Source organism: Bactrocera tryoni, chromosome 1 (assembly GCF_016617805.1).
Source record: "Bactrocera tryoni isolate S06 chromosome 1, CSIRO_BtryS06_freeze2, whole genome shotgun sequence".
Lineage (NCBI taxonomy): Eukaryota > Metazoa > Arthropoda > Insecta > Diptera > Tephritidae > Bactrocera > Bactrocera tryoni.
Window position 1 is genome coordinate 17,551,128 of NC_052499.1, and position 5,590 is coordinate 17,556,717.

The following is a 5,590-nucleotide window of genomic DNA, read 5'->3' on the forward strand; positions in this document are numbered from 1 at the left end:
ACAAAATAATAGAGAACCAAATCTGGCGAATACGAATGAATGAATGACACCTTAGCGATGACTATAATTTCCAGTTCGGCTAAAAAGCTAGTCACAAACATGCTTGGAACGGCGCATTATCGTAGTAAAAATCCATATTTTTTGCCCACAAAACCGTTCGCTTACGACGAATTGCTTTATGTGGATGTCTTAAAACCGGCCAAGTAGTATTCCTCTTTACCTGTTTGAACACTTGAAATTAATAAATGGTAGACTGCACGACTGCCTCACCTCACCTAGATTTGTGACCGAGTTTGAAGTGTTTTTGGTTTTGGCTCATTCGCTAGATTGTTGAATAGTTTCGAGGCTATATTTGTAATCCTACATATGTCAAGTCATGATGCGTTTGATGAATGTAGTGTCCTTAGCTACGTTGTCAAGCATCTTTTTAAATACACTATCACTCTTCTCGACATCGTTTTTGTAAAAGATTCAGACCTTTTGATACGAGTCTAGCATCGACACGCTTCATACTCAAAACATTAACCAAAATGTATTGAGTCGTTTTAGAAGGGATGTTGAAATCCTCTTCTATCTCTTTATTTAACGGAGTTGAATTCAAAGTTTTATCCAAAAATTTCATCGTTTGTTTTATTATTGTTTATTTTACACTAATATTTATGTACATACATATATGACTTTAGAAGAACTAATGCTCTTATCAACCTATTTCAATATATTTTCAATTATATAAAAAACACAAAGAAGTTATGACCTTTATTCCTAACAACGCTTCGATAATTTTTTATTAAATTTACATTCGCATAAATTTAGCGCTAAAATTAAAAAAAAAAATAAAAAAACGGCAATAAGCCAATGAATCAATTCCCTTCCGACCAAGTTCGAGGGCAAAAGTTGAGAGCCGTTATTGCAAAAAGGCCGAACGCATTAAGCACAGCCGTGTCCCGTGGTCACTGGGGTTGATTTAAAAGCGGAACGGATGCATATTTTATGCCCTGCCAATATGTTACAAATGTTTTTATTTGTTATACTCCCATCGTATATTGTACAAACATAAGTATTAGGGTGTCCGTTATTACGCGAGTTGATTTTTTTTACAAACGCCGCCTGGAGTTTCAGTTTTTGACTTAAAAAAGAGTTGAATGCAAGTCATTTTACTTTTCCCATAAGTTTCACATGAGATGTTCTTATCTTTTTCGATGAACCATTTAATGGGTAATCCAAACAGAGGTGCTTTCTTCAATAGAAAACAACGGTTCGGTGTGGTTTGTGAGCCGGTGGAATCATCGGTTTATGTTTCTTCAAAAACGATGCCGGTGAAAACGTAACCGTCAATGGCGGCAGTTATCGCGCCATGATATTCCACTGTTTGATATCTGAGGTTGAAGCTCGTGATCTCGGCGCCACTTCTCACACATCGCATCAATCAATGAATTGATTGAAAGCACTTCGGTGAGCAGAAAATTTCACGTTTTGGGCCGGTCGATTGGCCACCAAGATCGTATGATGTCCCACCGTTAAACTTTTGCCTGTAGAGTCTAAAGTCTAAAGTCTATGCGGACATTTTCTCAATTCAGACCTTGGCGCAAAAAATCGAAATTTTAACTCAACGAATGGACCCTCTGAGACGTCGCTGCGGCCAACATTTGAAAGAGATAATCTTCAAAAAATAAATATCAAAGAATATTCTTTCGAATGATAATAAACATTCTCCATTAAATTTTAAGTTTCTGTGTTCTTTTCCTTAAGAAAGCAGGGAACCTCGAAATGGATTGCACTTATTTGCAAAGTAAATATACTTAAAACTTTTAGAAAGAATATTTAAATACAATTTTCCCCCTGCAAAGGAGCTTAATGACTTTTTTGTTTTAAAAAACGTTCTTTTAAAAGTTATACGAAGTTAAAGTTATGCAACAAATGTACTGAGCATTCATACATTATAAATTCTATGTTGCTCATACGACATGGCGCACACTCATACAGTACAATGATGGACTGAAAAATCTTTATTATATACATTGAAAAAGATAAATGACTTAGGCACGGTTTAAATTGAAAATAAAGAAAATAAAGAGCTTGTATATCTTGGATCCTTTATATATATAAAAACAAAAACTTCGGGTGATGTTTGCAAAACAAAAACTTTAACTTGCCAAATAACGGACACCCTAATTTGTATATACATTTCGCATATTCATAAGTGTATATGAGCGTATTGCAAACAATAGGCTAAAAGTTTGCACATATCCAAACATTCATACATTTGTTTGTAATAGAAACGTATATGAACTTATATAGTAAGTCTGATATGAACAAACAGTGACAGGGAAAATGTACTAAAAATCCTCGAACTGAATTATGCGGAAATGAAAATTGTACATAAAATGTGTTCTTGGAATGGTAGAGGAAAGATTTTCAAGTATATATGGATCGGGTAACAGTTTCTTTGCTGTAATGGGGAATGCCGAGGGGCTATGAAATCATTTGTTTAAACAGCAAAGTAACAGTAATAAGATTATAGTAACAAGCCCATTATATCGGACAATGAATTAGGGGAAACTTTTAAATTTATTGATCCAAAAATCCGTGAGCTTCTCTCAAAAAAGACATTTTGCGGTGACCACTATATCTCTGAACTGGATCCTATGAAATTAAAAAACCAAACAGGTTTCGTTAAAGTAATGTTAAGTCCATGTGTAAGGTAATGTTGACCAAAATTTTGGCCTTAAATTATTTACAAAAAAATATTTATCTGTGAGAAAAAATCTTTGATAAATTACAAAAAAAATATATTTAAGAAGCTCGTGTTTCAATTTGAGACTAATCGATTTAGCCATTCTTGAGTATACAACATTACTCAAGAACGGCTAAACCGACTTTGAAAACACCATTTTGAGAAAATCGCATTTAAAGTTTGGCCTTGTACTTCCAAGCACTTTGAAACGTCTTTTCAAACTTCTGTGTAACTTCGAATATATTCACCGACACGATATGAGTTTTTATGTGTGTATTCTTAAATATATGTACATTAAGAAAATAAAATAAAAAATAGACTTTTTGAAAATTCTAACTGAATTGACCCTTTAATAAGTGGAAGCCGGCGTTAAATGGAAGCTATAAAATAGGCAAAGAAATATCGTTAGTTTTAGTTTAGGTTACACTGTAATGTTTTGTGAAATTCGATTCACTTTGTCTCAAAGGTGTATAAAGAGTAAAGCCATTCTATCCAATATTTTCAAACAAAGACTCTATTGAGATCATCATACATCATTTGACAATTCGGCTGTCGTGAAGCTAAAACTTGCTCTCCTTAGGGAATCTGCTTTTTGATCAAAATTATATATAATAAATACTTTAAAATAATCTAGTTAGCGAGAATAATGTAAAAAATAAAGAATTCGTAAAAGATTTTGTAAAAATTCGGCTTAGAGCTGTATAAAATAAAAATTTCAAATGTCCGTAGTTTCTAGTGACAATAAAAGGTTAAAGGGAAGTTAAAAAGATCAACTGAGCTATAAATAAAAATTGCGAACATTTTAGATATTTCTGTATTACCAACAATCAGTACATGAAAGTAATAATCAATTAGATGCTTTAACCAATTAACTACCATCTGATCAAATATGACCCGGACTGGTCCATTTAAACTGCAGACACAAACCGAATAGATAAATTCTTTTTTTTTTCTAGATTGGTACAACCTATTTTTAAGTTCGCGTGAAGTTTGATGTCCATATGTCAATTAGTGTGCGTTTGGTAGCTGTTTGTTTAGGACATAAAATTATTTTCTGACGCTTCTTACCATGAAAAATTTACAATTTTTAATTCCCGATGAAATCATGTCTGCGAAATTATTGGGAATTCGGGAATTTGACAAAAGTGTTTTCGGGAAATTACTTTTTCGCGAAAAAAGTATTGGAGTGGCACAAAGTATTCAGTGAAGATCGCGAAGTCAGCGAAAATTTGTCTCATGAGAGTTACCAAACACATCTATTAAGGGGTTCCTCGGGTAAAAACAGCATTTTTTCAACAATTTTTCCTCATATAAAAAATTAATTATTTTATATCACAATTTAGGAAAATATTCTAGAGATAGGTGTTTTTTTAACTCATAAATCCATGTAACCCTTTAATTAGATAACATCGAAAAAAGAAAAGACACCGTACTTGATAATACCCGTGTTGGTATCAGAGAGTTAGCAGAAAAACTCAATATGTCACATTTTGGTTAATGTTTCAGTTATGATGTGTGCCAATGCAAAAACGACATCGGGTAAAGAGGTCCCTAACGAGATTCTTTACAAAGTAGCTGACCCTACATTCATAAAATGCATCATTACTGGTGATGCGACGTGGGTTTATGAATATGATGGCGAAACTGTCCAACAATCTAGTAAATGGCACTACTAATATGAGCCGAATCCGAAAAAGCCAGTCAAACTCTGCCAAAATTCAAGGTGATGCTCATCATTTTCTTTGATTACCGTGGTATGGTTCACTTTAAACTTTATCCACAGAGTCAAATGGTAAATCAGGAATACCACCGCGACGTTTTAAGGTATCTGCGTGAGGCCATTCGTGGTAAACGACGAGATTTCATGAATTTTTTTCCACGATATTACGTCGTCACACTCTGCCATAACAGGAATTAACTCTTTGGCCTACCAGGAAACTGGCGTAATCACTAAGCCATCTTATTCACCAGATTTGGCGTCCTTTCGGCAATGTGCCATGAGACCATAGAAACCATTAAAACTAATTCCCTGAAGGCACCGAAGACCGAGCTTATAGCAAGTGAATGGAACATTTTGAAATGCTTATATTGTCTCAAAATGAGCTTATTTTGAAGGCAATTATAAAGATTTATATTAAAACATCTGAAAATGTAGTAGTTTTTGTCACTTTGTTTACATGTATTTTATTTACATGCAAGAACTTTCACAACAGCCACTGTGCATAAAAATTCATCAAAACAACTTGAATGAAAAGCTCATTTTAGATTTACTCTCTTCATGCGTTCTATCGTTCAACTCATGCACTTACACTGGTGGGGTCGTTGATATTCCGTCACTTTATGGTGTAGTATTTCGCAATATTTGAATTTTTCAAATTAAAATTTACAGCTTCAATCCGGAAGTATGTAACGGACCGACTGGCTTTTGTTGCCATTCATTATTCAAAGTAATAAAAAAACTGAAGTCCCAAGTTGAAAGCGTATTGAAAAGGCTACATCGGCGCAAGCACATTCGCACAAGTGTAGCGGCGAGCTGACTGGTGAAAAGCAGGAGATAACAAAAGTTTAATACCCTCCAGGCTTATGTTTTTAAATGGTCGTAGTTTCCGTTTTTTTGCCAAATATACATATACCTAAATACACAAACATATGTCCGTATATACATATTATATATGCCTATATGATACTACGTATGTGTGTATAATATGATTTTGTGTTCACCATCTTGTTATATTGCCTGATGTATAGTATGTTAGGCATTGACTTACAAATTCGTTAACGATGAAACCATTTTTTTCGCACAGCAAAAATATGAAGCAGAGAATTGGACATGCATCCAATTGTAAGCAAAGGTTC